This window comes from Choloepus didactylus, chromosome 2, assembly GCF_015220235.1.
Source record: "Choloepus didactylus isolate mChoDid1 chromosome 2, mChoDid1.pri, whole genome shotgun sequence".
Taxonomy (NCBI): Eukaryota; Metazoa; Chordata; class Mammalia; order Pilosa; family Megalonychidae; genus Choloepus; species Choloepus didactylus.
In genome coordinates, this window is record NC_051308.1 from 222990772 (window position 1) to 223010361 (window position 19590).

At 54.5% G+C, this 19590-nt stretch overlaps 1 protein-coding gene and 1 long non-coding RNA gene across 4 annotated transcripts in view; one reads left to right on the forward strand and one right to left on the reverse strand.

Moving 5' to 3' along the window:
- The window catches only part of SLC9A1 (solute carrier family 9 member A1), a 49399-nt gene that overhangs the window by 13078 nt on the left and 16731 nt on the right, over nt 1–19590 (forward strand). The gene's annotated exons all lie outside the window — the stretch shown is intronic.
- Nucleotides 5951–15529, reverse strand: LOC119527712. 2 transcript variants are annotated; one of them, XR_005215454.1, is made up of 3 exons: nt 15334–15529; nt 12583–12738; nt 5951–11459 (listed from the first exon to the last, which is right to left on the reverse strand). It is a non-coding gene; the product is annotated as an uncharacterized LOC119527712 (long non-coding RNA). The 2 variants fall into 2 exon arrangements; XR_005215453.1 differs by having other exon boundaries at nt 12583–12776.

A 19590-nucleotide genomic window follows, 5' to 3' on the forward strand; every position in this document is an offset into this window, starting at 1 on the left:
GATCTAGCTGGAGTTGCAAGACTTACTGCCTGAAAAATTTAATGAGCAAAGCACAGCTTTGTATAACAACTTGATGTGTAGCTATAAAAGCACTAAATTTTGCATCACAGATGATGGCTTTAAAATAGGCCCAATCACAATAAGGCATCAGGTGTGCTGTGCCAATGTTAAGGGCAGAAGGTTCTGCCACTTCCTAGCTGCATCACCTTGTTTGAGCCTCAGTTTCCCCAATCAAATAATGCCTGTAAAGCCCCGAGAGCACTCAGTCGCAGGGGTAGCCACCATCCCTGCTGTGTTACAGAAAGCCCTTTACGGTCTGCTGCCACTGGGGAAGGCTTCGTTGGGGAGATGAGGGTGGAGTCGAGCCCTGGGGGAAGGGGTGGAAACGAGAGCGTCTAGGTTTGGTTTTCAGTTGGGAGAGGGGGAGACACACCCTCAGCCAACTTTGATTTGTGCCTGATAAATGCTGTGCCGAAAGATGGAAAGGTGAATAAATAGAATCCCAGCCTCACCGTCTGCCATCGGGTGGGAGGGAGACATGTAAGCTGGCACTTGTGATGTACTGTGAAGTGCCACAGGAGGTGCCCATGGAGCTGTGGGGGTGGGGCTGGGAGAGCTGCAGGAGAAGGTGCTATTTGAGCTGGGTGCTGAAGGTAAAGCAGAAGTTTGCTCAGCTCACCTGGAGTGGAGAACCAGAGAAAGGCACAAAGAGGTGAATAATGCAAAGCCACAGAAAATGCAGAACCACTGACTGTGGGTTCTGAAACCCATCATGCCTGTCTCCACCCTCTACACACACCTCACCCACCTGCCTGGCCTCCAGAGAAGGCGGGTGGCCTCGGCGCATCACTGTCTGATTCTCATGACAGCCCCAAATGGGGTGAGTCATGGTATCTGCCTTTTTCCAGCTTACAGTTCACCTCAGGAAAGTAAAACAGGCAACAATTACGTGCTCGTTTACTGCGCTACTGTCTCTCAGCATGGAAGGACTTCAGGGAAGGGCAAAATGTGGTAGGGGTGAGTGGGCAGAGGTCTTGGTGCAGGCGCCTCCCTGAGAGCCCCCCATAAGAGGACCGGTGCAGCAGGTGTGGGGCAGCATCTGGAAGGAGGCCCAGCCAGCTGCAGCGGGACATCTGGGCTGGGGCTCAGTGAGAGAAAAGACTGGATAGGGGTTCGAGGGCTAGTTTCCTGAGCATCTAGAACTCCAGCCAGAGGGGTCCAGACTTGGCAGGGTTCTCAGGCTGGTGGAAAGCACGGCAAGTATTGAATACTTTGTCTACGTCTCTCCATTTCCACTTCTCCTTGTCCAAGCCACTAGCCTCGTGACCCGGGTGTCTCCAGTGGCCTTCCGGAACCACTCCCAGCTCCCTGAAATCGTCCTCCACAGAGCAGCCACAGGGGTCTTTTAAAAATTTAAACCACAGCACATTGTTTCCCTGCTTAAAACTTTTCAGTTGCTTCCTGATGATCTTGGATAAAGTCCAAGAGGGGTTTGGGCTACACCTCTCTGGACTTCGTGACCTGCTGCTCCTTCTCGTGCTCCAGTCACGCCAGCTTCCCTGTGCTCCTCTAACACCATCCTCGCCAGGCTCCTCCAGAGATCCGCAGCGCTTGCTTTCCCCCAGCTGGGAAAGCCTGTGGACCCTCACAGGCCTGCCACTCTCCCCACTCAGGCCTTGGATCAAATGTCTTCTCTTCAGGGAGGCCTCCCCGACCGCCCAGTCTGACATGTGGCATTCACAGCCCACTCCCACCCCCATGCTGGACACTATTCTGGGTGCCAAGGACAAAGCCATAAACAAGACAGAGGCGTCCCTGAGAGCGGGCATCACACGCCAGTGGGGGGCATTGCCCAGTGGACGCATAATGCCAGGCAGCAAGGAGAGAGACGGGGCTGTCTTGGGTGGTCAGCAAGGGCCTCTCTTAGGAGAGGACACCTGAGCTGAGACTGGACGACAAGAAGGAGCCAGCCTTTCAGAGACTAGGGGACCTAAGGAGCGCTTGTTTGAGGACTCTGAAGTGGGACGACAGCATGGTGGAAGGTAGGGCCAGCTCACAATGGCATGGAGTTTGCCCTGGGTGCAGAGTGCTACCACTGAAGGGTTCTGAGTAGAGGGTGGCCTGGTCTGGCCTGGAGAATGTGCAGAGCCGTGGGAGAGTCAGAGCTGGAGATTCCGCTCTCGCCCTGACCTGATCGCAGAGTGGACCAAGCAAAGCAGGTCCCTGGCCACCAGCCACTCAGCCTGGGTCTCTGAGAGCAATGAGAGCCAAGCTTCCAAGCAGGCACCCCTCTGGCCAGGCCAGAAGGGGGCAGAAGCTCTGGCCTCGGAGAGCCGCTGTGAGGGAGGAGCAAATAGGGAGCCATGCAGGAGGAGCTGGGTGGGGCTCCTGGTTCTGCTGGACTCCTTCCTTCCATCTGCCCTCCCCACCCCAGCCTCAGTGCCTGCAGCCAGGCAGTCACCAGACCCATCATGTGGGGAGCATGGCACCATGGCGTGCCCAGCCCGGACAAGTCTGTTCCCGGCTAAGCCCTCTTGGTGGTGGCCTGCGTTGCTGTCACCAGACCCGGGAAAGGCAGGCCAAGAAGCAGATCCTGGAGACAGAGTGAAGAGTTCAGGGCAAGCTGGAAAGATTAGGAGTTTCGGAATCTAAAACCGTGGACTTGACTCCTGGCCCTTCCCCTGCAGCGTGGTTGAGAAGGTGCAGTGAGAATGCTAAGGAGGGCGCCCAGCAGACTGGGCTTGGGCAAGTTTGGTGAACAATGATGGAGTCCAGCCCAGCCCCCTCATCTTACAGAAGAGGAAGCAGAAGCCCAGAGAGGAAATGACTTGCCCAATGGCCACAGCAGGAGGTGGCAAAGCTTGGGCTGAGCTCAGGTCTCCTGACTCCTAGTTCTGGGCTCCTCTGGGAGGATGTACGTGATCCTTCTTTCCCACATTGTTCCTTCTGCAGAGCTGGAGTGGCTTCCCCGCCTGTCCCTGAGCACCTCTACACGTGAGACCCAGCTGGGTAGGAGGTGTTCCCACCTCCAAGGCTCTGACAGTTTTGTGTGGGAGATAGGCTTGCCATCAGCTAAAATACAGGGCAGGCCACAGTGACACAGGAGGTGAGGGGCGTTTGGCCTGGCAGCAGCCGGGTCCCGGTTCTGGTGCTGCCCCGTAGAATGTAGTGACGACAGAGCCGAAACCCAGGTGGGACAGCTTAAGGAGGCCTCCGCTTCAGTGCAGAGGAGCACAGGCTCTTTGCTTTGGGCAGCGGGGGCTGTGGAGGTTTTGGGGAGAGGCATGACTATGACTGGCCAGTTTAGGAGGCAGGTTCTGCTGGCAGGTGTAGAAGGGACTAGAGAAGTTTTTTTTCCTAGTGTTCTTGTTCCTGGGAATTTTCCACCTCCACCCTCCATGGATAATTAAGCTTCCTAAGAAACTGATCAGATGGGAAACGGCAGGAAAAGGTTTGGGACCAGGATTGTGTAGGAGTTGGGGGGAGGGAGGAAAGGATGTAGCTGGAGAAGAGGGTCCATGCCAAGCAGCAGGGGGTGGCTCCCTGTGGAGCATGAAGGGAGGGAAGCCTGGGCAGGGCTGGAAATTTAAGGCAGGGTGTGGGTGGCTCTGGGGGAGCTGAGCCCCTCAAAGCTCCTCTGACTGTGGTTCCCCAGTGGGGAGGGAGTAAGGCTGACTGGTAGGTCTGGCCTTTCTGGGTCAACAGCGGCCAGACGCCTAGCAGGAAAGTGTGAGGCAGTGGGCCCCAGTGGCCAGGGCACCAGGCCGGCATCGAGCCAAGCCCCAGGCCCAGCGCTGCTGCCAGGCTTATCCCTGGGCCCCGAGGAGCCAGCCCTTCCACCCCCAAAACACTGTGATTGATGGGCACTGTGGGCCAGCCTGTCCAGGTGGTGGGTTTGCATTGGGCACCCTCTCCTGGCCCAGCTCCCAGCAGGCCCAAAGCTTTAATTGTGGCCTCCACACCTGTCTGCCTCGCCCCGTTAAATAGCCACTCTGGGTGCGCTGTGGCTTCTGGTGAGCCAGGCTCCCTGAGAGTGAGCAGCGGCTAGACCACAGCAGCCAGTGAGGAGCCAGTGGCTCCCCACATCTGCACCCTTGGAGCCCAGATGGCTCCATAGGCGGAGAGTCAAGGCATCCTTTGGGAAGGAAGGCCAGGGGTCGGCATAGCCTGTGCTGAAGATCACCAGAATCCAGCAAGCCTGCCTTTGACTCCCAGCACCTCGCCTTCCTGGCCCTGTCACCTGAGGCTGGTTACCTGCCCTGGGAGATTCGTTTCTTTAAATGCCCTCCCTCCCTTTATGTCATTGAGGAATAACTTGCACATGTGTCCTGATCTTAAGTGTGCACTTGATTATTTATAAATGTTTACATCCATGTCAACAGCCACCCAGATCAAGGCACCCCCCCCCAAGGACCTCTTGTGTCCTTTTTAGTCTGTAGGTACCCCTCTCCTCTCCGAGACCCCTCTCCACCCAGGTAGCCCCTATTCTGACTTCTGTATCATTGATGATTTTACCTTCCGTGAACTTGACATAAATGGAATCTTTTGTGTCTGACTTCTTTCACTCAACATATCTGAGAGATTTCTCTCTCATGAGATAAATTTCTCTCTCATGTTGCACATTCCAGAGGTTTGTTCTCTTTCATTGCTTTGTGGTATTGCTATGTATGCATTCATCACAGTTGGTTGATTCTCCTGCTGATGGACATTTGAGTTGGTTCCTGTTTTTGACAATTATAAATAACGTTGCTGTGATCATTCTTGTGCTCTGTAGGCTTTCCGTGACAATTCAGTGAATAACCTTTTACAGTAAAGTGTCTAATGCCAAGTTTTGACTCAGAGCAGGTGCTCAGAAAACTTCCCCCTGGATTTTTTTTTTTTTTTTTGGTTCAAAAAAGGGAAGAAGGAAAAAAGAAATTCAAACACTGCATAAACACGTACAGAAAACTACACAAGTTATATCCCTCTCACCCCTCTGCTCCTTAGAGCCGGGTGCTCTTAACAGTTCATTGTGTCTTCCTGGACTTTTCTCTACATTTGTGTGAATCTTTTAAAAAATAAAAGTAGTTTTATAAAAACAATCATGCTGTTCAAACTCTTTGCAACTTTTTGCATTAAATATAATCTTTTAAAAGAATCCCCATATCTGCACTGAGGGAGCAGCTTCGAGAGGGACCAGCTGGAGTGAGCCCACTGGTGGGGCCGCTCTCTGGGGTTTCTCCATGTAGAACCCAGGATTGGCTTCCGAAGCCCTGAGTGTGAGTCCTGGCTCAGACTCCCAGGCTGGGTGTGTTCTTGGCCTTAAGTGCTTGGAGCTTTGGTTTTCTCAACTTTAGTATAGGAGAACCCATACCCACCTTAGAGGGATGTCATGGGGTTTAAATGAGAAAATATGCAGGAAAGTACAAAGCAAAATGGAAAGTGCTCTGCGTGTGTGTGTGTGCGCGCACGCCCGCGCGCTATTTATTATGTAAATTTGTAGGCTCTCAGAGCTAGAGGAGACCGGCCCGCATCTTACACCTGGGGAAACTGCAGCCAGAGAAGACCATGGAGCCAGAACTTAACCAAGGCTTTCTGACTCCCGGGAGTCTGCACTGCCACTTCCCAACTTCCCCTGAGGGCTCCCACTCTCTTTGTCCAACCTTAGCTCTGATCAACCAACTTCCTATTTATAGGACACTTTAGACAATTTCAAAGCCTCCAATTTCCCCCACTAGTCCCTGGCCGAGACCAGTGGGTGACTACAACTGCCAGGCAGTGAGCCGTGCCCACTGTTGTCTGGTCTAGGAGAGCCTGGAAGCAGGAAGGTGGGAAGGGCAGTAGGGGCTGGGATGGGAGGAGATGCCGCCCCAGTCTAGGCCAAGGTGCCCTCCCTGCCCCAATTGTACCCCCAAAGCTGGGCTTCAGGCAGTTCCTCACCCCACTGGGCACCCCCACCCCCACCCCACCCCCGCGAAGAACTTAGGCTTGGTCCCCTGATCCCTGTCTTCTTAGGAAGACAAAGGCTTAGATTTCACTGGTCTCTTAGACTTCTAGTCTACAGAATTCCAGAGGCTGGAAAGGGGACCCCACTGGGCTGCGTGGTTAGGAACCAGGCTGAGGTCAAGAATCTGGCTGGCATGGGCTGGGGCCTTTGCCTCACTCACCCTTCCCTCTCCAAGAAGGATTTGGCACGATAAGATTTGTATGTTCCGGCTCAGGTGAGCCCCACTCTCCCCAGTGTTTACCTACCACCTGCAATACCAGGTACGCAGTGGCAGAAATGGCCCCTTGGAACTGTAGCTCATTATGAAAGCTCCCGTGGCAGTGATATCAGGGAGCTGGGCAGGGCCTGTCTGGCAGCAGGTGCCTTATTAGCCCAGGTGGGGTGTGGGGGGTTTGGGGGGTGGGGAGGGGCTCTAAGCCCTGATATCTGCTTTCAGGGAGAGGGTGCAGCAGGACACACTTTCTAGTGGCAGTGAATGGTGACGTCACGAAAAGTCCAGCACAAAGATTAGAAGGCAGAGCTACCTCATCCTCGGGCACTTGCCTTGTACAGGCACCAGGCTGGGCCCTCTGCCTTCATCACCCCGGTGGTCCTGACCTGACCTGGTGAGGTGGGGGGAGGTATCCCCATTTTACAAACGAGGACCCCGAGATCTAGAGAGGTTAACTAATTTACCCAGGTCGCATACAGAAGAAAGTGGATCAGGCGACCTTGAATCCTGGAAGCCAGAGTGGAGGAGCCATTTGTGGTTACCTGGTCCCTTCCCTTTCTTATACAGGTGAGGAAACCCAAGGCCCAGGGTCTCAGGGACTGGAAGAGTTAGGGCAGCAGGAGGACACGCCTCCAGGAATGACGCTCTTTGCATTCCAGTGATAGCAACGACGATAGTCGTTACCATGCTGAGGCCCAGTCTTCTTTGGACGTTCCAAGACAGTTCCAGTGAGGTCCATCCTTGGGAGAACTGAGAAAATAGTTATCCAGATCATTTTCTCTGTTCTGTGGTTCAGACAGGAACCCAGTAGAGAAATGGCCTGGAGGATAAATACCTATAGGTCTAGAGTCAGCCTCCTGGGCTTGAATCCTGCTTGGCCCTGCCACTTGCCAGCCTTGGGCAAGTAACTAGCCTCTCTGAGCCTCAGTTTCCTCATCTGTGATATGGGTATGATATTACCTCCCTCAATGGGCACTTAGGAGGGGGAAGAAGCCCTTGATAAGTGCTGGCTATCATTTGTATTAACATCCCCATCTCACAAGGAGGCTGGGAAATGGAGCTGATTAGAATCCAGGACTCTGGCTTGAGTTCCGGGCCCTCTGTGTCCTGCCCAGTTCCTTGCCCAGTTCCGGCTGCCACCGGCATCTCCCTTGCTGCAGGGCAGCCTGTGCACCCCGCCCCTCTGGGCCATGTGCAGGATCACATGATGTGCCCTGCCCAGCCCAGCAGCCAGCACAGGGCCAGGAGAAAGCTGGCACTGACAAAGGCTTCCTTATCTCCTCCCTGGGCATGGCACAGTTACTTTTATGGTGTGGGCTGGCTGGCAAGCAGGCTGGTAGGCAACCTTAGCCTGCCTGGGACCCTGCACCTCCAAGCCCTGCTCACCACTGATGGGCACTTGGCCCCCAGCCAGGCTGTCACTCCACAGCCACATCTGAGCTGGACTCCAGGGCCTGCACCCTGAGGATGGGAGCTTCTGCACGAAGCAGTTACCAGGCCGTTCCCTATCAATCGGCCTGGCATGAGGGCAGAGCTTGGGCTCTGGGCTCAGGCAGTCCTGGGATCAAATACGAGTTTTGTTGCTTACTGGCTGTGCGACCCCTGGGCAAGCTTTTTAAGCTCTGAGCCTGTTTCTCTTCTGGAAATGGAAATAATAGTGTCTGTCTCATTGAGAAAGCCTGGGGCTTGGTGCTAATTCTCCTTCCCTGTAGCAGTGTGTGGTGGGAGGGCTGCATAGTGTCCCCCAAGGCAGTGTAGACAGTCACTAAGCAGGGGTCCCCGGGCCAGACCTAGACTTGAGAGGTGCTGCTAGAGGAGTTCCGATCTTCTTCACTGGGGTACCAGTGCAGAGCACACACAGAACCCCAGCATACTGGGCTGCTGGGGGCCTGAGAGGGTCCCAGAAATTGAGTGGGTGAGTGGCTCATCAGGGGTCACACAGCAAGGGTCCCTGCCCCCAGCACTCCCCATTTGGCCCGGCAGCAGGACTGAAAGGCAGGGCTCAGAGCTGGGGGCAGCGTGGTTGGGGCCAGGGCAGTGAAGTCAGAGAGACCAGGCTGTGTGTCTCAGTTTCCTCCATTGTAGAAGGAAGGTGGTGATGCCCATGTCCCAGGGTGGTTAGGAGAATCACACAGGTAGGTATACCAAGCATCAGTGTGAAATGCTCAATAAAAGGTAGCTAAAAAAAAAAAAAAAAAAGTGGTGTGATGGCACCGTGGACCTAGCAAGGACTGGCTTTGGGGTAAACTGTCCTGGGTGTGTGTTCTGGCTCTTCTACAACTTGCTGCGTGACTCCACCCAAGTCCCTGCCCCTCTCTGGGCTTCATTCTCTGCATCTGTGCAATGGAGAGGTTGGTCGGCATGGTCTTGACGAGCCCTGTGGCTCTGTGGCCCCTGTTCTCCCCCAGGAGAGGCCTGGCCTCCCTTCGTTGTTCCTTGAGTTCTGGGCCTTCCTGGCACCGGGACCAGGGCTTGCAGCCGGCCTTGTCCTCATCTTTTCTCTGCAGTGTCCTCTAAAGGGCAGCCTCTTCTGAGCATGCTCAGCTCTTCCATCCACTCAGTATATCTCCTGGCTCCCAGAGGCCTGAGGTGACAAACTGTTCCCAGCGTGGGGCGGGGGAAGAGGCAGGGAGAGTGGCCCTCCAAGCGTGCCTTCTGTGTCCCCCACCTTCACTGTGCTCAGCCAGCTGGTTCGATTTTTAGGGGAAGCGTTGGGGAGACTTTCAGGACATCCCCTGGAGAGGGAGCCTCAGGGACCTGCTTAGGGGGTCTCTGGTCTCCCTGCCCTCTCCCCTACCCCCCATGCCTGCCTCAGGGACCCTGCTGCTATGAGTTTCAAGGACCCTACCTCCACAGGCTCTTTTCAGCTTTTCCAAAGCCAGCCACACCCACAACTCTTGTGACCTGTACTCAGGTACCCTGTAAGGAAGGGGGTGACTATTATCCCTGATTTTCAGGTGACAAGAGGCAGATTCAGGGGGGTCCCCAGAGGGCTCTGCCTCCTTCGACCTTCCTCAGTGCCTCTGGAGAGTCCTGCCAGCCAGGCTCGGCCTGCAACCAGTGATGATGACGGGGACAGGGTGCCGAGCTCCGCCCCTGAGGGGCCTGGCTCTCCCCATCTCTTGCTGCTGCTGTGGCGGCTGTGCTGTGCTGCCAGCAGACCCTCTGTGGGCCTGGGGCCAGGAAGGTACCGAGCTGGAACAGTGCCCTTTGCAGAGCACTTTCCTCAGCAGCCCTTTGCTACACCTTGAGAGACGTAATCTTATCAGATGCTCAGAACAGCCCTTCAGGATGGAAATGATTATGAGCCTCACTTTTCAGATGAAGAATCTGAGACTCAGAGGTTAAGTACGTGCCAAGGAGACCTGGCAGCAGGTGGCAGAGCTGGGAAGCCAGGCTGCCTGGTTCTCCAGCCTTCGCTCTCTTAACCACCAGGCTCTCCTGCCTCCTCTGACTCGTGGCTGAGTTTGGGTGGAAACTTTGGACAGAGATCCTTGAGTGACAGTCCTGCTCATTCTTCCAAACTGTCTCCATTCCCAGCCATCTTCTTTAAGGTCTCCCAGCTTGCATGTGGGGCCACCCAGCCCTCCCTCGAGCCCAGGCCCCAGCCCTCTGCCTAGGTCTCCAGGGAAGCTGCTTCCTGACCGGTGGGTCTTCCTCTCACCGGGGACCCCAGAGTGGGCCAGCCCCTCTGGCGTCACTTCCTCTGTGCCCTCGCAGAACCCAAGTCAGGGCAGCAGCCACACAAGGCCACAAGGTGCACCCAGCCCTGGGGGGCAGAGCAGAGAGGCCCTTTGCCATCCCACCCCTCCATCCAAGATGCTGTTACCTGCCCGCCTTGTTCCTTCCTTGAAAGCAGAGTTGTCATACATTATCCCTGCCATGCCCTTGTTCTGCAGCTGCAAGGTGTTTTCTTGTTTTTGTTTTCTTCTGGGTTTTCTTTTGTTTTTTTTTTTACCTTTCTTCGCACCTCTTCCTCGCAGCAACCCCAGGCCTCGGGTGTTGCTTGTCCACATGTTAGAGAGGAAGAAACGGAGGCTCGGTGCTGTGATTTGCCAAAGGTCACAGCGAAGTTATGGTTTAGGACTGGGAGAGCCAGCACCTTCGTTAGCAAACCAGGGCTCTTTACGCAGCCCCGCACTGCCTCGTGGAATTTTGCTCCGGCATGAAGACTATTGTAGGCCCAGATGCTGCCCTTGGCATTGACAGAGACGGAGAGTATTACAGCAACTGGCTTTGTCCAGCAGCAGAGCTTGTCAATGAGATATCAGAGCTGGTAAGGTTCACACTGAGCCTCCGCAGATGGGGAAACTGAGGCCGAGGAAAGGCAAGGGCTTGTTGAAGTGAGTTGGTGACAGGCCTTAGACTAGAACCCAGGTCTCCTGTTCCCCACCTTGGGCTTGGCTCAGGTCCTTCCTCTCTCCAAATGTAGCTTTCTGCTCTCTTGAAGCTTTTGGGAGTGGGGTAGCCCACCCATCCTGCTGGAATCATGCAGGAGGTGACAGCTGGTCCGGAGCCCAGACCCAGTAGCTGTGCAGTGGTCAGTGTGCCCCTCCCAGGGTGCTGAGCCCAGGTGGCCAGTGCCGTCTCCCTTGACTTTCTGCCTGAGGTGGGTGCAGGCAGGACCTTTACATCACCCCCCTCCCACCCCCAGGTACAGCTCTCTTGTGGCTACACAGGGTTTTACCAAGTTGATTTGCAGTCCCCCCTCCAGGATATTCAGGGCCTTTCAGCATCTGGCCCTGGGTGGGCCCTGAACTGGAAGTCAGCAGTCCTGGGTTTATGAGTGGTCCTGGGCTCTGCTGCTACATATGTGATCTTAGGCAAGTCTCTGGACGTCTCTGAATTGCTCTTTCTTCATCTGTTGTCCACTACCCAGGGTTGTAGTGCTTTATGACCATCTAAGTAATTCCTTCCAGCCTTCACTGTCACTTGCTTCCAGTAGAAATCCTCTGTCTACACCGTGCGTGCCCCCCTTTCCTGCCTTTCCAGATGCTGCTGCTTGCCTGGAAGGCCTTCCTGGTGCCCCTCTGACTCCAACCCTTCCTTCAAGGCTGCGGCCGCCTTCAGCAGGGGTTTAGCACACCTGAGAGTAGTACTGAACACTGGAGATTAAGTTGGATCAGGCAAGAATCCTGCCCTCAAGTTGTCACCCAGGCCCAGCAAGCAGGCCTTGATTCTTTCCTGTGCCAGGCTCTGGACTGGGTCCTGGAAAGTCAGAGATGACTAGGACAGGGTCGCTGCCTTCGAGAAAGTTGTGATCTGAGGGGAGAGCAGCACATGAAAAACAATCAATCAACCATGTCGTGGTATCTGACTCTGAACAGGGTATCGTGTGTTCCAGGCTCTGCAGGACCACAGAGCCGAGACCGGCTGGTTTCTGCCCTGGGGGTACTTCAGGAGAGCTGCTGGGAGGGGGTGATGGGGGAGCGGCCCCTCGCAGGGGGCATGGCTCTCCAGGGGACGAGAAGCAGCAGGGTCTCGCAGTTTGCTCAGCGTTTTCATATCAGTGGTCTCATATGAGCCTCACAGTACCCTCCTTAGGTCAAGAGGTGATCATTCAGCCGGTAGCAGTTGGGATCTTACTGTGTACCAGGCCAACTCTGCATACTAGGGATACAACATTGATCGCAACAGAGCCTGCCCTCGTGGAGCTTACATTCTGGTGGGAAAACCATCAGTGGGACATTTGGAGTATCAGGAATTGACGTGGGAGGGTCTGAAGAAAGATAAAGCCAGGCAAGCAAATAGACAGGATTGGGGAGGGCCCCTCTGAGGAGGTGACATCTGAGCAGGGAACTAAAGAAGGGAGGGACTACGCCATCCATCCAGGTGGTGACGAGTGTTTCGGGCAAATGCGAAGACCCCTGAGCACAGTCCTACTGGGTACTCAAGGGAAAGCAAGGAGCCAGAATGGCTTGAGGGGACAGAGCAGAGATCTGAGTGTGACCTTCCTTTTAAAAGGACGCCTTACCTTTTGCAAGGGTCCACTCTTGGCCGGTACATGAAGGGACTGGGGAGACCAGAGACCAACCGGGCTGCCATGGCAGGGTCCAGGTGAATGCTCACGGCAGCGTGGAGGGACGGTCGCAGTGGAGGTGGTGGGAAGTGTCAGAGTCTGCAGTTATTTAGGTCGCACCAACAAGGTTTGCCAATGGATTGGATGTGGGGTGTGAGAGCCAAAAAGGAGTCAGGATGAGTCCAGGCTTTGGGGCCCAAGCGACGGGGTGATGCTGGGGAGATGGGGACCATTGTAGGAGCAGTCTTGGGGGTGGGAAATGCGAGTGCAGCTCCTGAGGATCTCCTGCTCCCAAGCCCTTTCCTCTCTGCAGATCCACCCCACGTGCACCCAGACATGCCGGTCGAAGGGTCATCCCACACCCACCTCTCTGGGAAGACCCCTTCTTCAGTGGCCCACTTTGAGCTCTTTGCTCCAAGAGTCAGTCTCTCCCGTTGGCATCTTTCTGGCTATTCTGGGAGGTCACCAAAATGCCCAAGTTGAGGGGTGACTCATACGCCTTCTTCGTCACGACCCCAGGTGCTGTGAAGCACATAATAGACTCCATAAAGCCGACTGACCTGGGAGGAGAGAGGGGCCTGGTTGCCCGCCGGAGCTGCTGCCCCTCCGCCCCCATCCCACCCCCAGCCAGGGCCACCTCAGTCCCACTCTCCCTTCGCAGCCCCACCTTCCCCGGAGCTGCTGAAAATGGGACACCATGACTCACTTATTGCAGGGTGGTTGTCCTGAGAATTGTAGAATTTCTCTTTGTTTTGCTTTTTTACCACCATCTTGCTCTACTCCACCTCTCTATACCCAAGTACAACAAAAGTACCAGCAAGTTCAAGTTATGTATAATGGATGTAATACATTTTTATGCTTTCAATTGGAAGGAGTACTAGGAACACAGGTATTTGGTGTATTCAATTTCAGTTTTCTCCCAAATTTGCATTTTGCAAACTATACCGTACCCTCACCAAAAGGAAGAGAAAAGAAAAATCTAGCTTTCCCATGGCTCTCAAGTTTCTGGAAACGAACCTCTCTTTGCAAGCCTCTTGTTTCTCCCCCTGTCTCCACCCACACACCCCACGTGTAGGGCCCACTGGCACTTGGAGCTCCTGAGTCCTGGGCAGGGCCAGGGATGGGGCTGGGCCTGGGGGAGGGAGAGCTGAGCTGGGGAGCCCCACACCTCGGCCACCAGGAGAGGAAGGGGAAGGTGCTTCAAACCAGACTATCCCCAGGTTCTTTTCCAACTCAAGCATTCTGTGTCCTCACCCCCTGCACACTCCAGGGCCGAAATGCAGGGAGCTGAGAAGGACCCCTTTTACAAGGGAAGTGATTTAGATTTTTCTAATGCCAGTGGTACCATGGGGTTCCTGACTGGTGAAGGTGCAGAAAAACCAGAAGCGGAGGCGTCCTGGTTTCACTGTCAGCCCCAGAGGCCAGGTCTGCCAGGGGCTCTTCGGGGAGGACTTCCAAGGGTGAGAAGCCATCCTCGACCCAGTGCTCACAGGGGCATTGTTCAATATGGCACAGGCAAGGCCGTACCTGCAGTGAGGTTGCTACGCAGGTGGAAGGGGGTGGGTTAGCCTGGGGCCAGAACACTGCTCTGTGGCCCTGGCTGTGTGATGTGGGACCTTAGGGCAAATGGTCAACCATCTGGTCTCTTATTTTAAAGTGGGCACAATAATAGTACCTGCTGTGTTAGGGTTGTTGAGAGAATTAAATGAGAGGCTGCAGTAATATGTTCAATGCAATCTCTGCCCCATTGAATATATGGATGGTATGCCATTTGAACATGATTTTTAAATTATAGATGCAGAAAAGTTTGGAAGTATTTATATCAAACTGTTAATAGTATATATTTAGGTTGGGGGAGGGGTGTTTGGTGAACATAGGGAAAAGGGAGAGTCATTGGGAGATTATTCTTCTACCTAATGTGCTTATATACTGTTTGGATTTTTTTTCTATAACCATGGGTTCCTTTTAAAATCAACCAAAGCAATATGTCTCCATTTTGAAATAATCTGGCAATGCCAGCAAGCATCACATGTCACCTGCCAGGGACCCCATTCAGCCTGGAGAGTCCAGTGGGTCCCACCCACCCACCCACCCAGTGAGACCAGCCTCCCGAGCTGCCCCCACCCCCCAGGTCCTCTCCCTTGCCAGGCCCTGTTGCCACTGCTGGCTTCTGTCTCTTGACAACACGCACGGCTGTTTACTGCCTGTCCCTGTCCCTGTCCCTGCGTGAGTCATCCTCCGCCTCACTGCATGGGGACGCTTGATCCCAAGCCTTTCCGGCGGGGGGTGGGGAAGGTCTGCGGCGTGAAATTCATTCAACAAATGCTCACGGAGCACTTAGGTGACTGGAGAGGCTGTGCTGGCCACCAGGTGCCACCCCAGCCTGGGGTGGGGGGCAGTAGGGGTACCGAAATGGGTTTCCGAGACCCAGGGAGAAGGCAGGGCTCGAGGCCGGGACACAGGCATCCAGGGCCAGGCCTGCAGGTCAGGGGCCTTGGAGGAAGGCCTGGGGACCCTCAGCCCGGTTCCTCCCGGGATCTCCTGCTCCAGGCCTGCAGTATCCCTCACTGTACAGTCTTCAGTTCCTGCAGGTTGGAGGCTTCAGAGACCTCGGAAGGCTTTTTGGGATTCCCTGGCTGTTCATTTGTTTATACACTTCCCCCCACCCAACCTGTTCTCCCACCTGCATGCGTCCTGTGCCCTCTGACTGAGACCCAAACTTCAGTCCCACATCTTTAGGAAGCTTCCCATCATTCCCTTAACCTGCTTTTCCTGAGCATCACCTTCGTCGGGCCCAGGGTTGGGTGCTGGGATGCCAGCGAGGAGCTCCCAGCTCTGACAGTGTTCAGGGAGGGCTTCCCGGAGGAGGTGACAACTGTACTGGATTTTGGAAGGTGGGTAGAGGTTCCAGGTGACAAAGGGTTTCCTTCTGCTTGTGCAGAGGTGGAGCATAGGGGCTTCTGGCTTCTAGAGGAGTTGCCAGGGATGGGAGAAGCGAGAGGGGATGGGCCTGGAGAGAAGGGGGTGATAACTGTAAGGGGTCCTGTGCCCAGTGCTGAGGACTAGTCCTGAGCTTGGGCAGATCCCCTGTCCCTGGAATCCTGGATCCCAGCATACCTGCTACAGCCTCTCCTGCTAGGTCTTCACGGTGGACTCAGGGCAGTTGCTGCTGGCCGAATCACCTGCGTTATTACTCTGACACATCCCTGGCCACCCGGGCCTGCCGTGGCACTTCCGTCCTTAATTCTCCTTTATCAATTATCCCTGAAGTTTGTCTGCCACATCACTAGGTACAAGGTGCTTCCATGTCTAGTCCCTTGATCCTCACTTGTTTACACACGAGGAGACAGAGCTCTGTTTGTGGTGTAATGATTTGCCCAAAGTCTCAAGGTCACTAAAGGACAGAGCTAAGCCTCAAACCTGGACCTTAGCCTCCTGGCCGTGTTCTTTCTTCCATGCCTCTCGCGGTCCAGCACATGCTGCCGTGTTCCCAGCTAGCTTCCTAGCTGCTTTCCCACCCACACCTGATGTTGCCAGAGGGTCGGACCTGTTTCCCCACCATGTTAAGCCACCCTGAAATGTGAAATGAAACAAGCAAGAAATAGAGGTGCTGTTTGGAAAAATGAAAGGGGGAAGCATCAAAAGAGCCAGACTCCCCTGGGAATGGTTCCTTCCCAGGTACTGGGAACACATTTATTTATGGCTGTTTTTGCGGGGGAGGCATATTGCAGGCTTCAGTTCTCTTCCTGTTGATCCTGACAGGCTTCATTTTAATTGAAGCAGCACGACACAAAGAACTGGCGATTGGGAGACCCCGGTTCTAATTTCAACTCTGTCACTTCCAAGCTAGGTAGTCTGGGGCCAGTCACTTCAGCTCTTTGAGATTTGGTTTCCTCACCTGTCAGTGATCGGGGCCCGGGATGACATGAGAAGGGGTGTGGAAACGCGCCCAACACCAGGCCTTGCATTATATACTATAAATGTCCAGTAGATGTTTTTCTTCTTCCTTGGGCTGGAGATGATACCCTAAAGTGCATCACGGCCAAGTACGGTCCTACTGGCTGGGCACTACTGGCTTATTTTTAAAAAATTGTCATCAATCGAGTGGCTGCTATGGGCCAAAAGCTCTATGTAAATTCTCTCGGGCATGCTTACAGCTCCCCCAGGGGTGATATCATCACCCCAGGTAGACAAGGAAACCAAGACTCAAATACACATGTACGGAGTCTATACCAAGTGCTTTACATACACCATCTCACAGCAGCCTGCGTGTTTGGATGTTGGCAAAGTTTTGGGGAAGTCAGCCTGCCTTCCTATTTGTCTTTTTCTCTCCTTGTTTTCATTCATCATTACCCACTTGTCCCTTTGCTGTGTGCAAGGTAATGTGCTAGGCCCTTTAGAGAATGCAGAGCCTCGAATGACTTTTCTCCTGCAGCTCTATCTGGCAAACTTTTATTGATCCTTCAAAGCCCAGTTCAAATGGGGGCACCTTCTAGTCTTGAAAGCTCAGAGCCATCTCCACCTCCCTCCTCTTGCCCACACTTCACATCTAACAAGGCACTTTTAACTCAGTTCACAAACAGTAGCTGCCTACTTCGTGCTGGAAAGTGGAGACCCGGGTGACAATAAAGTTCCCACCCTCGGGTTGCTTATAGCCCAGTGATGGACAAGTCTACAACAACAGGTCATGATAATGTAGGGGGATTTGTGTCGTACTCAAGTTTCAAAGAACATAGTAGTAATAGCAGTTATAGTAGTTACCACTTTTTACTAACACTGAATGCACAGCATTGTTTGGCATTCTTTACCTCTATTATCTTATCGTGTACTCCAAAACCCTCTGAAATAGCCTCTTACACAGACAAGGAAAGTGAGGGCTGGAGATGTAAAGTAACCAAGGTCACCCAGCTACCGGTGGCTGTGCCGTGCCTGGCACCCGGTTTTCTGGCCATGGGAACACAGGGTGCGTGGCCAGTGCCACATGACTTTGTCTCCTCTGTTGGTCTGTCAGAACCCCCTGAGGCAGCGGCTGAGTCTGTTCTAGTCTGGTTTGTCTTTCTCCCCCTTCCTCACAGCTGACATCAGTGGTGGAAAGAATCAACATTGAAGAGAATCAGGCGTGGGCCCTGCCCCTCCAGCCCCAGTGGGGCAGGGCTGAGCAGTCTGCGAATAATTCCCACCTCCTGTCCTAAGAGTTTGATGGAGGAGACTGACCCTTCCTGACTGAGTTAACTTGGGAGGGCTTCCTGGAGGTGGTGGGCTTAAAAGAGAGAAAGGATTTCACTAGGCTACCAGAGCAGAAGAGGAGCTGTGGTGAGACCTCCCTGGTGAGGAGCTCATGGAAAGAAATACCTACCTCTGGCACTCAGGAAGCTGCCCTGGGCCTTTTCAGTCCCGGATTTCCTCAGGACACACTTCCCCTTAGAAACAAAATAGGAATAAAACAAGGAATAATGTGACAAGCACCTAAGAAGACAGACCCTGGAGCCAGACTGCCTTGGTTCGAATCCCAGTTCTGCTGGTTACCAACTATGTGACTGCAAGTTGCTTAGCCTTTCTGTGCCTCAGTTTCCTTGTCTATAAAATGGGATAGTATGGCGACCTTCCAGAGCTGTGGTGAGGAACAAAGTAGCGAAGTGCAAGAGCCCATGCCTGTAGACTGTAGAATGCTGGGCACTCGGGGTGGGGTTACCTTTCATCCTGTAGTTGAGGCTGGTTGCTGGGGCAGTTGAAGAGGGAGTTAAAGAAATGGAATCGTTGTGCAACTGGGAATCCCTTGGGGCCTGACCGAGTTGCAGCCCCAGAGCTGTCCTCAGGCCTGAAACTAGAGCGGCAGAGCCCCCCGTGTGCCCTGGCTCCCCGGTGACCTGGCACTGGTGGGCCAAGGCGGCCCCTCTTCCCAGCACTCCCCAGAGTGCCCAGGCCAGGGAGAGATGTGGGGAGACAGATTAGCGGGCTCTGGTTCCCCTGGCAACCGAGGGTGATGTGGGACAGCCTTGTCTGCTCCACCCCGCTGGTCTTAGCAGATGGGGCAGTGGAGGTGTAAATAAAATGTTCTCATGACCAAAGAACAGAGCAGAGCAGCTGCAGAGGACCTGGGAGCCCCCTCCTCCATTCCAATTTTGATGAAGTGTCTGCTCCACACGCTGCACAGGATGTGTGTGTGTGTGTGCACGTGTACATGCACTCTTGTCTGTTTCCCCTTAACACCCCCTGTTCTCCAACTGCCACCTACACTGGCTAGAATAAAAAACACCTCCCTGCCCCCACCCTCTCCCCCTAAAAGGGGAGCCGGCCCTGGATTGTGTCAGGGGTTTGCCCTGTGACTGGAAGATGTTGAATTCCACACCTTCTCAAGTCCTTACTTAGGGAGGACTGGATACCCTCAGAGGAGGCCCCGTGGGGAAGGCCTCTGGATCTGGAACCTGGAGACCTGGGCTCTCATGGTGGACCTCTGGCCGGTCACTGCCTCTCTTTTAGCCTCAGTTTCCCCTCCATGTAATGGAGAAGTTTGAAGCTCTCCAAGATCTGTTCCAGCCCTCACGTCTCTGCCCCACCCCTGATTCCATTTGGTGACAGCCCCACTGACACGAAGTTTGGGCCCTGGAAGTTTTGCCTCATTTTTTGGCATCTCACTGCAGTGCCGGGCCTTTGTCACGGTACAGGGTCCCAAGCCCTCTTCCCTGCCCCTTTCACCACTCCCAGAGCCAGCAAGTGCCCTGGGCTCTGAGGGGACTCTCTAGGGATGCCAGGGTGGGGAAGATGGGTGGAGTTAGGGTTTGGGTGAGGGACAAGCCAGAACAGGCCACAGGCCACTCCCCCTTTCCCTCAGTTGCTCAGCCCGAAGGAGCCTCCTTGTGATGTCAGAATCCACCCTCCCCTCCAGCCCCCAGTTCGGGAAGCTGCTTTCCAGTAACGTGCCGCCCACCCGCGGGCAGGGAGCCAACAGTGGATCTTAGGCCTTCCTGCTCAGCCTGGCCTGGCCCCTCCCCTCCTCTTCCCTCGCCCCAGAGAGCCCACCAGGGCCCGGAGCTCCCCCTGCTCCCCGAGAGGCAGGCCCAGAGACAGGAAGACATGGGAACTTTAGAAGGGAGAGCACTGCACCAGGAGTCAGAGGGCCGGGGACTGAGTCCTGGCTTAGTCTTTGTTCCCTGGGTGGCTCGAGCAGGTCCTGCCTCCCCTTGGAGCTCCAATTTTCCATCTGTCAGATAGGAACGCTGGCTGTCTGTTCACCCAGTGATGGAGGCCTCAGGGCCTGAGGGTCCCCAGGTCTGGTAAAGCATGGCCGTCCTCAGGAGCTCCTCACAGACCATCTGAGCCAGGTTCACCCCAAGGTCCCCAGTGCCCAGCATTGGCCTGGCTCAGAAAATACCT